The sequence below is a fragment of the Lactuca saligna genome, chromosome 5 (assembly GCF_052625555.1).
Source record: "Lactuca saligna cultivar CGN05327 chromosome 5, ASM5262555v1, whole genome shotgun sequence".
Classification (NCBI taxonomy): domain Eukaryota; kingdom Viridiplantae; phylum Streptophyta; class Magnoliopsida; order Asterales; family Asteraceae; genus Lactuca; species Lactuca saligna.
In genome coordinates this window covers 185,054,540-185,072,794 of record NC_136421.1, presented here as the reverse complement: position 1 = coordinate 185,072,794, position 18,255 = coordinate 185,054,540, and positions in this window count along the sequence as shown.

Genomic DNA, 18,255 nt, shown 5'->3' with positions numbered 1-18,255 from the left:
GTTCAAAAACACCAAGTGAACACATAGAGTTCAAAAATACCTAATGAACACATTGAGTTCAAAAATACATATTATTTCGTCTCACATTAGCTATTTCATCTACCCAAGTTTTATCCAATATATTTGTAGATGCAAACACATATACAGTTTAAATCTTTTAAAACCTATATAAAACATTATTTCAACATCCATCTCAAGTAAAAAAACAATGTATAAACACATAGCATGTACTTCATAGCAAATATTTCATATCTATGTGTTAGAAGAAAGTAACTACACACTCACCTGATAAGACGATTATCGGATAGCTCTACGGCTCTTAAAATATTATTCTTCGATAAAACCGGGAGATCTTCACAAAAACTGGGCTTCTCGCGGGAAGAGTTTCAGCTCGACAACTCTATTTCTCGGGATCTTCTGGTCTCGGGATTGATATCGGGGCTTCGGGGGTACAACTTGCCAAGAAAAAGGAAGAATATGGGAGTGAAAGGAAAGAAATGAGCAACCAATTCGGCTGGACTCGGATCCTATTTATAGGAGGGGTCTAGCCTCCAAACGCAGCGCGTTCCGCCGTGCGTCATGGCTTACGAACTTCGGAAGTGATGGCTATGCGACTAGAGGGCGACGTGGCTAATCTGAGGCCAAGAAAAAAAAACGAGGGGCATTCCCCTCCTGAACGCAGGGCGTTCCCTCAGGATAAGCTTCAGTATGTGTGCCTCAAACTTAAAAAATTCATATCTTTCGCATACGAGCTCCTTTTTCGATGTTGTTTATATCCACGCGTAGGTGAGATTATAGTCTACAACTTTCGTTTAGACTCCGCCGGCAAATTTTGAGTTTAATTTTTATTATATTATTTTTAGTAGGCCGGGACAGGAAAACTCCGTTATAAACTCATAGCTTTTTCATCCAACATCCGTTTTCGTCTGTCTTTTTACCGTTGAACTACTATCGACGAGATCTTTGATTCTTGTTTAGATTGTTTTGGCTAGAAATCATTCGATCTCATATTCGAACTTTGAGCTGCATACCGCTAAGTCGAAACTTCGAAAAATCATAACTTCGTCATACGAAGTTCAGATTTAGACGTTATTTTTATGCACGCTCTCGGTTTAACGTATTCTATGACTTTCGTTTAGATTGCTAAGGCTAAATATCGTTCTATCGTAAATTCACTATTTACATCGCGTTGTATCGTGCCGGTTCTGTCGCGAAACTTCGACAGGTCATAACTTCTTCGTTATAACTCGGATTTCAGCGTTCTTTATATGCACGGAAACCTAGTGGCATATAATAAAACTTGGTTAAGATTATTTATTCTAAACACACATCTATCAAAAAGTCACTTTTGACGCTCATTGCATCTAAATTAACTAGCCCAGATCTGCGGGTGTTACAATTATCTCCCCCTTAGGATGATTACGTCCTGGAATCATCAATGAAAATAGGACTTGTATAATGATTCCATACGTTATGTTTTCATCCTAGGTAATAATTGTAACTTCTATGTTTCTTTGAATGAGTATCTAACTCTTGAACTTCTTGATAGCAGGTAGTGCTCAATCCTGCATCTGCTCTTCGTACTATGTTGGACTTTCAATCGTAACCTTTGAGTTGCAAAATAAATCCGTATTGAGGACTCCTTCTTCTTCTTAGGATAAGTAATTTCCTTCATCTATTGTAACAGACCAATGAGTCATGTTCTAATGACCTCTCATCGTATTATGCAATGCTTAGACTCGGGTCTCTTAGAGTCAAATTCCAGAACAAACTAAACCTTCCTTCATGTTCTAATGTGATATAATCACATTTTAGCAGGTAGAATTTCTAGCTACTACTTCTTTAACAACAAGCACGATACTAATGATCGCATTGATTTCAATCTTTTGGCTTAAGTCAGATGCTACATCGAACTTGGTTCTATGAACCACGTAACAAACTCATCATAGTCGGACTCATTTGATATTACCACTAGGGTCAGAATATCAATCATCCTCTTAGTCATTACCGAAAAAATGGTAACAACATACTTGAGTAAAAACGGAATCAACCACTAGCTTCGTGGTAACCTTGTGACTTTCCCTGATCCAAGCGTGAGTCATGTGCTTCCAGTAGTATAGATCTCTACTACTATTTACACCTACTCAAACTCGTCCCAAGTATTGTCTCATAGTCCCCAAGTCCTAAAATCACCAAACAATTTAACACATACGAATGTATCCAATTAATCAGAAAAAATTACACCAATCGTTCCACCATCCTGCCAATCGAAGGTGTACTTCAGACGTACCGTACTCCTCTAAATGTTCCGTTATTTTATCAGACATACTCTAAAGGCAAGATACCACTCTTACGATATCTTCTGATAGGTGTCATTCACTATCATAAGCCTTTCATTTCCTCCATTTACTCAATTCTATACGAGTCTTCACCATAACGTTTTGTACATCCAAGCAGACATGTGGTGTACTTAGGCGAGATTTTCTTTTTAAAATAAGAAAGCTTTATTTATGATAGACGTATAAATCTTATTATCACTCCGAAACGTTTACATGCTAGTTCTAATATCGTAGTCATACGCTTAGAAGCCTAAACACGTAAGGTTTCCAGACCCGGTCGGCAAACATATAACATATAATATAATATATGGCAAACATATAACATTTAGCACATAAAAGCACTTTAGGCATCTTTCCTAAAATATAATAGTGCTCGTGTCTTAAAATATGGCAGACACTCATCTCACAGTCATCGCTTAGCGTCCTAAGTTTAAGTCTAGAAATCCTACAAATTCCTAGTTCGCTTAAACTAATGTTCTGAAACCAACTGTGACAACCCCATTTTCACGGCCAGAGTAGACCAATTTGTTTATGTTTTGTTTTATAAAATTATAGTAATCCTTTGATTAAAAGAGTTGCAGAATTTGTTCCCAAAACAAAATATGACAAGAATTTATCAAACCATTTCTTTAAAGAAATGTATTTTCATTAAATAACAAAATCTCGGGATGTCATGTTTCAATAAAGACCAAAAGCATAAATATTATAAAATAGACCTTATAACAGTTATTTATAACTATTGATCTATCATCCAAAATCTCTCGTCAAGTCCACCAACTTATACTCTAGTGCCATTACATGTAATGCAAAGAAAACTGAGTGGGACAGGCTTGGGAGCCTGGTGAGCATATAGGGTTTTCAACCCACAATAATATAATTATTATATTCAATCATCAAACAATCAACCCAACTACCCATCCCCATTATCTTCTTTATTTCTTAAGGTTTACCCTAAGAATCAACTATCATTTATTCATTTAATTCCTTAGGATTAACCTAAGGAATTGACACAAAGTCCACCACTGCCCAGATCCTCAAATTACAACCGGTAAACACTTAGTTCAACATACTTAACAAACACCTAGTTCTAACACTCCCAGTGAACACTTAATTCAAAAAATCTGGTGAATACTTAGTTCTAAAAAACTTAGTGAACACACTCAACTCAACAACACCAAGTGAACAGATCTAGTTCAAAAATACTTAATGAACATAATCCTCTAATGAACACATAGGTCAAAAACACCTGATAAACACATAGTTTAAAGCATCTATTAAACACTCAGTTCAAAAATATCTGATGAACACATAGGTTCAAAACATCTAGTGAACACTTAGTTCAAATATACTTAATGAACATGTTGAGTTCAAACACCAAGTGAACATATAGAGTTTAAAATACTTAACGAACACATTGTGTTAAAAAACACCAAGTGAACACATAGAGTTCAAAAATACCTAATGAACACATTGAGTTCAAAAATACTTATTATTTCGTCTCACATTAACTATTTCATCTACCCAAGTTTTATCCAACATATTTGTAGATGCAAACACATATATAGTTTAAATGTAACGACCCGTTCCCAGTATGTTAATTCATTGGTAATTGTTGTAAGTTTTGCAAGAGGGACTCGGCGAGTCACAGCCTGACTCGCCAAGTAGGGTCGCGTCTTCGAGCACGCGTGAGCCGGGGACTCGGCGAGTCCATCCGTCTGGGTGAAACCCTAAATCCCCGGGTTTCCCACTATTTAAGTCACCTTATAGCCCCCCATTCTCGCCTCCTTCACCCTCTAAAGCTGTGAGAAAACCCTAGTTCATCCTTGAGAGCTTATAAGTGTTTTTGTGCCATTTTGTGAAGGTGTGAAGAAGGAGAAGAAGAAAGGAGCAAGGAGAAGAGTTGTAGTGCAAAGATCCAAGGGCAAATCTGAGTTATTTGAGGTATTTTCGGATTTCCCCTCTTGTTATATGCTTTAAACCTCCATTAGAGCTCTTCTAAGATCAAGTTGATGCTTGTTCCAAGCCTTATGTTCGCATGAATGCCTTAATAAGTCGAGATATCTTTAGATCTGAATGATTGGGTGTTGTAGAGCCTAGATCTACTGCCTTTTTGGAGTTTCTTTGCATATTAACCATAGATCTACCCATTTTGTGCATCTTTTAGCCTTATTTCCCTTATTCATGAGGTTGTACACGTAAAGTTGGAAACTTTACGTGGTAAATCAGCTTATTGGACTCAGATCTATCAATTGTATGTGTTGGATTCAAACAAAATCGAGTAAAAATCAGTTGCATGGCGGCAACTCGGCGAGTCGGGAAGAACGACTCGGCGAGTTGGGTCGCGAGTTCCCGATTCCTCCATTTTTATCAGTGTCGAGTGGATCCAGTGAGTTAGTGAGTGGACTCAGCGAGTTGAGGGTAGACTCAGTGATGGAGGGACTCGGCGAGTTGTTCATACAACTCGGCGAGTCCAAGGCAATCTTCTTAAAGATCAAGAACAACTCGTCGAGTTTGTTCATACGGCTCGACGAGTCGGATGAAGATTGTCTGAGTTCTTGGATCAAGGGGGTACTCGTCGAGTCGATGCCACACTCGACGAGTAGCAGCGCGCAGAACTGAGAAGTGAGAGTAGGACTCGGCGAGTTGGGCGGCCCAACTCGGCGAGTCAGCCCAAAAGAGAGTTGACTTTGACCAAGGGTAAAAGAGTCATTTTACCCTAAGTGCAGTGTTTAGTATTTGATTGAGTGTGTTTATGGACTTGTAGCCGAGGAGATTCAGGAGCAGCAGCCGTTAGCTTCCCGAGCCACACACTCAGCAGCCAGCTTACGAGGTGAGTTTCCTTCCAGTAGGAACGGGTCTAAGGCCACAATGCCGGCCCGTTCAGTTAGCAGTAGTTTCCGGATTTAGGTCCGATGCAGAAGCTAGTATGTTTGATGCCTTCGTGGCTCGAACAGGATTTGTGTGCTATGTTTTATGCGTTAAGTGTTATGTGTTTCGGGCTACGGCCCGATGTAGTATGCCGTATATGTGTTCATGCTAGTTGATGCGTTATGCTATGCCATGTTCAGTCAGTTAGTTCCGGACTTCGGTCCGATGCAGTTAGTTCCGGACTTCGGTCCGATGCAGTCGGTTCCGGACTTCGGTCCGATGCAGTTAGTTCCGGACTTCGGTCCGATGCAGTTAGTTCCGGACTTCGGTCCGATGCAGGGGACAAGGTCCCAGTCAGTCCCGGACTTCGGTCCGATGCAGTTTCCGGGCTTCGGCCCGATGCAGTGGACGAGGCCCAATATGTGTTTATATGTTATTGTATGGTATGTGGTAGTTTGGGGGAGCTCACTAAGCTTCGTGCTTACAGTTTCAGTTTTGGTTTCAGGTACTTCCGCAAGCAAAGGGAAGAGCTCGGGGTGATAGCATCGCACACACCACAGCTTAGCTTTTGTCCTGGGGATGGTTTTAGTTGTTTTGGATTTGATATAGTATGATACAGTTTTCCGCACAGTATTTTATTATGATTTGGGATACATCGCGTATGTTTTTTTTATGTTATGATACTCATATTATGGTTTTGATTATATTGAAAAACGAAATTTTTGGGTCGTTTCAAGTTGGTATCAGAGCCCTGGTTTGAGGGATTCGGATACACTTCCGGGTGTGTCTGAACTCAAACTAAGGGAAATAAAAGATTTTAGTAAAATAAAAATGTTTTACCAAAAAGAATTTTGAAAGCACTTAGAAAGAAGGAATTGTTTTTAACAAGATAGAGGTGTGTGCATGCGGTCAGCCGAGATCAAGTAAGTACTCCCAAATTACCCATACAAGTTAATTGTTCAGTTTCAGTTTCAGTAGAACGGCATGCTAGTATAGGACTAAGGATCTAGGAGAATGCCTTATGTGCCTGCTTATATGTTACAGCTTTATGAGTATTGCATGCTAGTACTGAGTAGACAGCAGTAGGATAGCCTGATTAGGTTATGCCTGTTAGTGGAAGCTTAGCATCCTATGCTAGTGCAGTTTCTTGTTATGAGAATAGTTTGGCCTGAGTCTGTTTCCCTTGTCCGAATGCTGCTTGCTTCGTGCTTGGTGGGGTTCTGAGTAATGGGAGTTAGCCATTAGGTGAACACGTCACACCACATGTGATCAGTTTTGAATAATCCCAGAGTGCTGGAACTGGCCCTATTGCGCAGCTCTTGTTTGAGTCCAACCGTTGTAGGGATGGATCTTTTACTTGAAGGATTATCTGATCCTCATCACATGTGATGGTGTTTAGGTGGTGGCTAACTGGCATTATGAGGAGACCTACATCAGCTGAGGACCAGTCGTGTTAAGCTTGAGGTTTCCCTAGGGCAAGCCTAGGATGAGAGTAGCAGAGAATAGCAGTAGTAGAAGTGACTTGGTGGAGTCAAGGCAGTTCTTGAGGAAAGTACGGATAGATGTGGAAGGTAGTATGGGCCCGTACTACTGAAAGCAGAGGATCCGTACTCGAATCAAGGAAGGCCAAGACAAGACCAGGAAGCTAGTAGCAGTGCCATGATCCCTTGAGATACTTCAGTGTTCTGATGTTGTTATGATATGTTTCAGAATGGTAGTTTTGCGTCCGAGACCAGCAGTCGGCAGCTCAGATGCCGGAGGGGGATCAGGATCGGGATCAGGCCCGGAGGTCGGGCAGATGGATGAGCAGACTAGAGAGTTCCTTTCTTCTGAGGTTACCCGCATCATACTGGAGCAGACTCCTGTGATCTTCGGTTCGATCAAGGAGGGTAATTTAGAGCTGATGGATGAGAGATTGAGTACTTTCCGTGCTGAGATGGCGGCCGTGATGGGGTCGCGCACACTTACATTCAGGGAGTTCAGGGCATGCGGGGCTCCAGACTATCATGGGGCGCGGGACCCCATAGCGAGTACTAGATGGTTGGCGGATGTGGCCAATGCTTTCCGCACTAGCAGGTGTCCCGAGGGGGACAAGGTCAGATTGGCGTCCTGTCTTCTGAAGGACAGGGCACGGGATTGGTGGGAGGAGGTCGGATATGCCATCGGGGATGATGCGGCATTGGATGCCATGACTTGGGCTGATTTCTCTACCAGGTTCAGGGCGGAGTTTGCACCGGTCATTGAGGTGCAGCAGTTAGCTAGGGAGTTTCAGGACCTTACCCAGACTACAGAGACAGTGGCGGAGATCACCGCCAAGTTTAGGGAGAGGGCCCTTCTTGTTCCTCAGTATGCAACCGATGAGGAGATGAAGAAGGCCCGTTATCATGAGATGTTGCGGAGTGACATCCGCATGTTTGTGAGCCGGTCCAGTTGTAAAACGCTGGACGACATGATTGCCAGAGCTAGAGAGAGGGAGATTCATCTCGAGATAGAGAAGAAGAGGAAACCGGAGGCGGTTTCGGGTTCAGGCAGTATGGGCAAAAAGCCCAAGGTTTCAGATCACAGGTCTAGGAGTCAGCAGAGCCACGGTCGGTGTGGCAAGTGTGGGAGATTGCACGAGGGGGCGTGCAAGGCAGGGAGTTCCGGCTGCTACAAGTGCGGTCGGACTGGGCATTTGAGTAGGGATTGTACGGCCCCTGCTACTACGGTTACAGCATCAGATCTGATTTGCTTTCAGTGCAATCAGAGGGGACATAAAAGGTCCCAGTGTCCCAGTTTAGCTGCAGCAGGGAAGGTGGTTGCACCTGCCCCTGCCACCTTGAGGATTACGGATGGCCGGCAGGGCCGATCTGATGCGCCAGTGGCGAAGAGCAGGGCATTTCAGATGACAGCAGAGGAGGCGCGAGCGACTCCTGATGTGGTGACGGGTATGTATCTTTCCTCCATCTTTTAATTGTTATAATATCGTTTGAATATTACTTGATGATATGTTTTATTTAGGGTCGTTCTCGGTGAACGGCATCCCTGCTTTGATATTGTTCGATTCGGGGGCTACCCGATCATTTGTATCGCTTGCGCTTAGCAAGAGATTTAGCAGATCTCCAGGGGAGCTGGATTGTCCATTAGAGGTTGAGATAGCAGATGATAGGACCGTGAGGGTCGGCAGAGTACATAGAGGGTGTTCCCTTCAGATATTTGATGAGCAGTTTTCAGTGGACCTGGTTCCTATTCCCCTGCGTGGGAATAAAGTTATTGTGGGCATGGATTGGCTCAGCCCCAATGGGGCGGTGATTGATTGTGAGATTCAGCTAGTGAGGGTTCGCACTCCCAGTGGGGGAGAGATAGTGATTCAGGGCGAGAGGCCCCAGCGAGGATCGACCTTTTGTTCCGCCGCAATGGCGAGGCGCTATGTTCAGCAGGGTTGCGCCGGTTTTGTAGCTTACGTCTTGGATGCCCGGGAGAAGGGCAAGACGACGATTGATGATGTTCCTATTGTTCGTGACTACCCTGATGTGTTTCCCGAGGATTTTCCGGGGATACCTCCAGAGAGGCAGGTTGAGTTCAGGATCGACCTAGTTCCTGGTGCGGCTCCGATAGCCAAAGCACCGTATCGACTTGCTCCCCCTGAGATGCAGGAGTTGTCTACACAGCTTCAGGAGCTGTTAGACAAGGGTTTCATTCGGCCGAGCAGTTCGCCTTGGGGAGCGCCGATCTTATTTGTGAGGAAGAAGGATGGGTCGCATCGTATGTGCATTTATTATCGGGAGTTGAACAAAGTAACGGTGAAGAACCGTTACCCACTTCCGAGGATAGATGACTTGTTTGATCAGCTTCAGGGAGCGTCTTGGTTCTCCAAGATCGATCTACGCTCCGGTTATCATCAGATGAGGGTTAGAGATGAGGATGTACAGAAGACTGCTTTCAGGACCCGGTATGGTCATTATGAGTTCGTGGTGATTCCATTTGGGCTCACCAATGCCCCAGCCACGTTCATGGATCTCATGAACCGCGTGTGCAGACCGATGCTGGATCGGTTGGTGATAGTATTCATAGATGACATCTTGGTATATTCCAAGACACAGGGGCAGCACGAGGAGCACCTGCGGGAGGTGTTGGAGACTTTGAGGAGGGAGAGACTTTTCGCAAAGTTCTCCAAGTGTGAGTTCTGGTTGCGCGAGGTGCAGTTTCTTGGTCATCTCGTCAACCAGAAGGGTATTTTGGTAGATCCGTCCAAGATTGAGGCCGTGATGCAGTGGGAGGTCCCGAGGTCTCCATCTGAGATTCGGAGCTTCCTAGGGCTGGCAGGGTATTATCGGAGATTTATTCAGGACTTCTCCAAGATAGCAGTGCCGCTCACCCGACTAACCAAGAAGTCAGTGGTTTTTCGTTGGGGGCCTGAGCAGCAGGCGGCGTTCGAGACTCTCAGACAGAGATTGTGCGAGGCTCCGATCCTTACCTTGCCAGAGGGAGTAGAGGACTTCGTAGTCTATTGTGATGCTTCGATCACAGGTATGGGAGCAGTATTGATGCAGCGAGGACACGTAGTAGCTTATGCCTCGAGACAGTTGAAGCCTCACGAGGCTAATTATCCTACCCACGACTTGGAGCTGGGGGCAGTTGTATTTGCCCTCAAGATTTGGAGACATTACCTTAATGGGGTCCGCTGTACTATTTACACGGATCATAAGAGTTTGTGATATCTTATGGATCAGCCGAGTTTGAACATGAGGCAGAGGAGATGGTTGGACGTGCTGAAGGACTATGACTGTGAGATCCTTTATCATCCAGGGAAGGCCATTGTGGTGGCTGACGCCCTGAGCCGCAAGGTGTCGACGGCCCCTATCAGAGATTTGTGTATGAGGATGACAGTGATCACTCCGTTGTTGGAGCGGATCAAGGAGGCTCAGATGGAGGGCCTCAAGGAGGAGAGACAGAAGTGTGAGAGGATAGTGGGCCGAGTAGCTTCATTTGATTACGCCAGTCGGGGTTTGTTGACGCTTCATGGTAGGGTGTGGGTACCGTACTGGGGTGGGGTACGGCAAGTATTGATGGACGAGGCTCATAAGTCTCGATTTTCTATGCACCCAGGAGCGACGAAGATGTATCGAGATCTTCGACCTGATTATTGGTGGCCCTGCATGAAGCGGGACGTCGCTTGGTATGTTGAGAGATGTTTGACCTGCCGGAAGGTCAAGGCGGAGCACCAGAGACCTCACGGCAAGATGCAGCCGTTAGACATTCCCGTGTGGAAATGGGAGGATATCACCATGGATTTTGTCACCAAACTCCCCAGGACCGCATGTGGAGTGGACTCGATATGGGTAGTAGTGGATCGGTTGACGAAGAGTGCTCATTTTATTCCGATTCAGGAGAGTATATCGGCGGAAAAGTTAGCTGATATCTATGTGCGGGAGATTGTGGCACGCCATGGAGTGCCGGTATCGGTGGTGTCGGACCGAGATGTTCGTTTCACATCCAGATTCTGGAAGCGGTTCCACGACGAGATGGGTACTCGTCTCCATTTCAGCACCGCTTTCCACCCTCAGACTGATGGGCAGAGCGAGAGGACGATTCAGACTCTTGAGGACATGCTTAGGGCATGTGTTCTAGATTTTGGGGGCAGTTGGGATACGTATCTTCCGTTAGCGGAATTCTCGTATAACAACAGTTATCATGCGAGCATTGATCGACCTCCTTTTGAGATGTTATATGGTAGGAAGTGCAGGACCCCGATTTGTTGGGGCGAGGTCGGTCAGCGAGTCATAGGGAGCACCGAAGTGGTGCTCAAGACGACTGAGTTGATCCAGCAGGTCCGTAGTAGGCTGCAGACTGCGCAGAGTCGGCAGAAGAGCTACGCCGACAGGAGGCGTTCGGACTTGGAGTTCCAGGTGGGAGATATGGTTCTTCTGAAAGTCTCACCTTGGAAAGGTGTCATCAGGTTCCGGAAGAGGGGCAAATTGGGCCCCAGATTTATTGGTCCTTTCAGGGTTTTGGCCCGGGTGGGTCGGGTTGCTTATCGATTGGATCTTCCCGAGGAGCTTAGTCAGATACACAACACCTTCCACGTGTCGCAGTTAAGGAAGTGTTTGGTGGATGAGACAGCAGTCGTTCCCCTAGAGGACATTCAGGTTGATAGCGGCCTGAATTATATAGAGAGGCCGGTCGCGATTCTGGAACGGAAGATCAAGACCTTGAGGAACAAGGTAATTCAGCTAGTGAAGGTGCAGTGGCAGCACTGGAAGGGGTCTGAATGCACGTGGGAGGCTGAGGAGGAGATGAGAGCGCACTACCCGGAGATATTTGCAGATCCAGCCGAATCAGACTTCGAGGACGAAGTCTGAGACAAGTGGGGGAGAATTGTAACGACCCGATCCCGGTATGTTAATTCATTGGTAATTGTTGTAAGTTTTGCAAGAGGGACTCGGCGAGTCATAGCCTGACTCGCCGAGTAGGGTCGCGTCTTCGAGCACGCGTGAGCCGGGGACTCGGCGAGTCCATATCCCTGACTCGGCAAGTCCATCCGTCTGGGTGAAACCCTAAATCCCCGGGTTGCCCACTATTTAAGTCACCTTATAGCCCCCCATTCTCGCCTCCTTCACCCTCTAAAGCTGTGCGAAAACCCTAGTTCATCCTTGAGAGCTTATAAGTGTTTTTGTGCCATTTTGTGAAGGTGTGAAGAAGGAGAAGAAGAAAGGAGCAAGGAGAAGAGTTGTAGTGCAAAGATCCAAGGGCAAATCTGAGTTATTTGAGGTATTTTCGGATTTCCCCTCTTGTTATATGCTTTAAACCTCCATTAGAGCTCTTCTAAGATCAAGTTGATGCTTGTTCCAAGCCTTATGTTTGCATGAATGCCTTAATAAGTCGAGATTTTTTTAGATCTGAATGATTGGGTGTTGTAGAGCCTAGATCTACTGCCTTTTTGGAGTTTCTTTGCATATTAACCATAGATCTACCCATTTTGTGCATCTTTTAGCCTTATTTCCCTTATTCATGAGGTTGTACACGTAAAGTTGGAAACTTTACGTGGTAAATCAGCTTATTGGACTCAGATCTATCAATTGTATGTGTTGGATTCAAACAAAATCAAGTAAAAATCAGTTGCATGGCGGCAACTCGGTGAGTCGGGAAGAACGACTCGGCGAGTTGGGTCGCGAGTTCCCGATTCCTCCATTTTTATCAGTGTCGAGTGGATCCAGTGAGTTAGTGAGTGGACTCAGCGAGTTGAGGGTCGACTCAGTGATGGAGGGACTCGGCGAGTTGTTCATACAACTCGGCGAGTCCAAGGCAATCTTCTTAAAGATCAAGAACAACTCGTCGAGTTTGTTCATACGGCTCGACGAGTCGGATGAAGATTGTCTGAGTTCTTGGATCAAGGGGGTACTCGTCGAGTCGATGCCACACTCGACGAGTAGCAGCGCGCAACTCGGACTCGGCGAGTTGGGCGGCCCAACTCGGCGAGTCAGCCCAAAAGAGAGTTGACTTTGACCAAGGGTAAAAGAGTCATTTTACCCTAAGTGCAGTGTTTAGTATTTGATTGAGTGTGTTTATGGACTTGTAGCCGAGGAGATTCAGGAGCAGCAGCCGTTAGCTTCCCGAGCCACACACTCAGCAGCCAGCTTACGAGGTGAGTTTCCTTCCAGTAGGAACGGGTCTAAGGCCACAATGCCGGCCCGTTCAGTTAGCAGTAGTTTCCGGATTTAGGTCCGATGCAGAAGCTAGTATGTTTGATGCCTTCGTGGCTCGAACAGGATTTGTGTGCTATGTTTTATGCGTTAAGTGTTATGTGTTTCGGGCTACGGCCCGATGTAGTATGCCGTATATGTGTTCATGCTAGTTGATGCGTTATGCTATGCCATGTTCAGTCAGTTAGTTCCGGACTTTGGTCCGATGCAGTTAGTTCCGGACTTCGGTCCGATGCAGTCGGTTCCGGACTTCGGTCCGATGCAGTTAGTTCCGAACTTCGGTCCGATGCAGGGGACAAGGTCCCAGTCAGTCTCGGACTTTGGTCCGATGCAGTTTTCGGGCTTCGGCCCGATGCAGTGGACGAGGCCCAATATGTGTTTATATGTTATTGTATGGTATGTGGTAGTTTGGGGGAGCTCACTAAGCTTCGTGCTTACAGTTTCAGTTTTGGTTTCAGGTACTTCCGCAAGCAAAGGGAAGAGCTCGGGGTGATAGCATCGCACACACCACAGCTTAGCTTTTGTCCTGGGGATGGTTTTAGTTGTTTTGGATTTGATATAGTATGATACAGTTTTCCGCACAGTATTTTATTATGATTTGGGATACATCGCGTATGTTTTTTTATGTTATGATACTCATATTATGGTTTTGATTATATTGAAAAACGAAATTTTGGGGTCGTTTCATTAAATCTTTTAAAACCTGTATAAAACATTATTTCAACATCCATCTCAAGTAAACAAACAATGTATAAACACATAGCATGTACTTCATAGCAAATATTTCATATCTATGTGTTAGAAGAAAGTAACTACACACTCACCTGATAAGACGATTACCGGACAACTCTACGGCTCTTAAAATATTATTCTTCGATAAAACCGGGAGATCTTCACAAAAACCGGGCTTCTCGCGGGAAGAGTTTCAGCTTGACAACTCTATTTCTTGGGATCTTCGGGGCTTCGGGAATTGCTTCGGGTCTCGGGTTTGATATCGGGGCTTTGGGGGTATAACTTGCCAAGAAAAAGGAAGAATAAGGGAGTGAAAGGAAAGAAATGAGCAACCAATTCGGCTGCACTTGCATCCTATTTATAGGAGGGGTCTGGCCTCCGAATGCAGCGCGTTCCCTGAATGAACTTTGGAAGTGATGGCTATGTGACTAGAGGGCGGTGTGGCCAATCTGAGGCCAATAAAAATGAATGCGGGGCGTTCCCCTCCTGAACGCAAGGCGTTCCCTCCGGATAAGCTTCGGTATGCGTGCCTCAAACTTCAAAAATTCATATCTTTCGCATACGAGCTCCTTTTTCGACATTCTTTTCATCCACACGTAGGTGAGATTATACTCTATAACTTTTGTTTAAACTCCGTCAGCAAAGTTTGATTTTAATTTTTATTATATTATTTTTAGTAGGCCGGGACAGGAAAACTCCGTTATGAAATCATAACTTCTTCATCCGACGTCTGTTTTAATCTGTCTTTTTACCGTTGAACTACTATCAACAAGATATTCGATTCTCATTTAGATTGTTTTGGCTAGAAACCATTCGATCTCATATTCGAACTTTGGGGTGCATCCGCTAAGTAGAAACTTCGAAAAATCATAATTTCCTCATATGAAGTCAGATTTAGACGTTATTTTTATGCAAGCTCTCGGTTTAATGTATTCTACGACTTTCATTTAGATCGCTAAGGCCAAATATTACTCTATCATAAATTCACTATTTACGTCGCGTTGTGTCGTGTCGGTTCTGTTGCGAAACTTTGACAGATCATAACTTCTTCGTTATAACTCAGATTTCGGCGTTCTTTATATGTACGGAAACCTTGTGAAATATACTACAACTTGGTTAAGATTATTTATTCTAAACACTATTCTATCAAAAAGTCACTTTTGGTGCTCATTGTCTCTGAGTTAACTAACCCAGATCTGCGGGCGTTACACACTAGTAGAGTGTTTGATAAATGATTTTCTTTGTGATAATCATCTAGGTTTTCTACTACCTGATATGTTTATGTGCTAGCATGATATCATGTTATGTGATAGTAGGTAGTATGGGGAATAGTCCCCGAGTACGGTCGAAAGGACCAAAGGGTAGGTCGGTGTGACATCCCCATTTTCACGGCTAGAAAAGACCGATTTTGTTTATGCTTTATAAAAATCAGGGTTCTTCTTTTAATAAAAATATTGCAAAATTTGTTCATAGAAAAACACGATAAATATGTTATTAAAACATTTTCGAAGAAACGTATTTTATTCATTTTAAAACGTTTGGGATGTCATCGTTAATACAGAAACATAAGCATAAACAGAACTTACATTTATTTACGCTAGTGATCTACATCTCTTTAAATCTCTCAGTGTAATGTGACTTCATATCAACACTTGTGATATAAATAAACTGAGTGGGTCAGGTTGGGAAACTTGGTGAGTACATAGGGTTTTCAACCCACAATAATATAATTAATATGTGTAAACAATAAAACAATCAACCCAATTACCCATCCCCATTATCTTCTTTACTCTTAAGGATTTATCATAAGAGTCATCTATCTTGCATTCGTTTATTCCGAAGTCCCTTACTTCCAGGGTTATAGGACTATAACTAAATCCATAGCTGCCAATGTTCGTTCATAAAGCACTAATTCCATAGCTGCTATAGTCTATTCATCGGGTACTAAATCCATAGCTACCAGTGTTTATCTAATAGGTACTAAGTCAATAGCTCCCAATTCCTAACAGGTACTAAATCCATAGCTACCGGTGTTTGTCCAATAAGCACTAAGTCCATAGCTGCCGATGTTTATTAGGCACTAAGTCTATAGCTGCCAATGTTTACTCACATCATCTTTTATCTCTCATCATTCATCTACCCATGTCATACCCGACATATTCGTATATATAAGATATGGATACAGTTTAAATCATTTAAAACATGTATAAAACGTTCATACAGCATAGACAACAAGTATTCAGATAATATGCACACACATAGCACGTAGTTTATATAAAATACTTCATATCTATGTGTAAGATGAAAGTAACTATGCACTCACCTGAAAGGTGGTGACTTAGCACTCGGACAGCGCTTCGATACTCTCAAAACAATTTCCATCGATAAAACCTAGTATCAACACCACTAGGGTTTAGTCTAACGATAACCGCGACTAATTAATAGTCTAGCTATTATTATTATTATTATTATTATTATTATTATTATTATATAAGCGTTAAATAACACTCAATATAACTCATAATAATAGCCCAAATAATTATTTTAAAGACCTAATAACATTACTATATCAAAACATAAGCTACGCTAAAGATAGGGTAGGCATAGCTCACTTACAGCGGGTTTTCTCGAAAACCGGGCTTCGCTAGAGCAGCGTTTCCGAGCTGAAAGACTCTTTTCTTGGGACCCCGGGAGCCTCGGGGCTTCCTTCGGGTGCTAGGGGGTTTACCTAGACTTTGGGGGGCTTAAGGGAGGTTAGAGAGAGAAACTAGAGAGAGAAATAAGGATTTGAAGGTGTGAGGAAATGGCAAGACCCAACACCTCAATTTATAGGGTGAATTCCTGATTCAATCGCCGATTAGGAGGACCTACTCGCCGAGTTGGGGCATGTGGTGGCCTTCTGGTGGTGCCACGTCACCTCTTATCGTGTATCAGCCTTCAAACTTAGAAAAATCATAACTCTTTCATACGAGCTCCGTTTTCGAAGTTCTTTTTTTTCAACGCGTAGGTAAAATCAAAATCTACAACTTTCATTTAGACTCCGTTGGCTAATTCTCGACCAATCTCAAATTTAACAGTAGGAGGCGTTTAGACTGTTAAATGACCGCGAAGAATTCGTAACTCCTTCATACGAACTCCGTTTTCGTCTATAGTTTTACTGTTAAGTTCCTATTAACGAGATCTTCAACTATCATTTAGGTCACGTAAGCCAAAAACCGCTCGAACTAAAATTCGAGTTTCGGGTCGTGCTCTGCTAAGCCGAATCTTAGAAAAATCATAACTTCCTCATACGAAGTCAGATTTGGGCGTTCTTTTTATCGACACTCTTAGTTTAACATATTATACGACTTTCTTTTAGATTTCTAAGGCTAAATATCTCTCTATCATAAATTCACTATTTACGCTTCCCGGTGCCGTGCCGGTTTTGCCGTAAAACGTCGACGGGCCATAACTTCTTCGTTATAACTCGGATTTCGGCGTTCTTTATATGTACGGAAACCTTAAGATATATTCTACAACTTGGTAAAGACTATTTATTATAAATAATCTTTTTCTGAAAAGTCTCTTTCGATACTTATTGTCTCTAAATTGACTAGCCCGGATCTACGGGCGTTACAGTCGGGCACCCCAAATATGCCTGACAGTATGTTTTTGTTATGTCTTTATGTGGTAGTGGTAGGGAGTGAAATAGTTCCCATAACCGCTTGAGATAGACCGGAGAGTAGGTCGAGCACCCCAGTATTGCTTGACATGGGTAAGTCAGGCACCCCAGAATTGCCTGGCAGGATAGGTCAAGCACCCCAGAATTACTTGACATGGGTAGGTCGGGCACCCTAGAATTTCCTAACAATATGTTTATTATATGATATATGGTATGATGGGGAACTCACTCAGCTTCGTACTTACGGTTTATAGTTTTGGTTTTAGGTATTCGTTTTCAAGGGAAAGGAGGCGTCTTGATCGTAGCGCATCACACTATGATTTTTCGCACATGAGATCCTTGGGATTATACTCTGATTTTATTTTATTATAACACGTTTTGATTACTGACACTTGGGTCTTGACATGTGATGTTATTATGAATGTTTTTATACTATTGGTTTTATAATAACTTAATTAAAAACGAAAGTTTTGGTCTTGAATTTTAGGATGTTACATATATAATTGTTTATTTTTATATAAATAATAACATATCCTGAAAGCACACATCGTCACGATCCCGAATATATAAAAAACGCAAAAATTTGACTTCGTACGAAGAAGTTATGATTTTTCTAAGTTCTAAAATCAACCGTGCACGAAAATGTGTTTCGTAAAAAGTTATAGAAATATTGGTTGAGTTTTAACCAAAATAACATAGAATAGATTCGTAGTACTCCTCGATACAAAACCAACAAGACGAAGAACACCAAAAATAGAGTTTGTATGAGAGAGTTACAATTTTATTCGTTTCATTTTAGTGCACCCCTTGCAAAAAGATGAATTAAAAATAGGAGCCAAACTAGCTAATGGATTCTAAAGGAAAGTTTTAGTACTCATCGATAGCTACGTGTGGATATAAAGAACGTCAAAAATGAAGCTGATATGCAAAAGATATGGTTTTCCAAAAATCATCAATTTTACCCGGTAAGGGT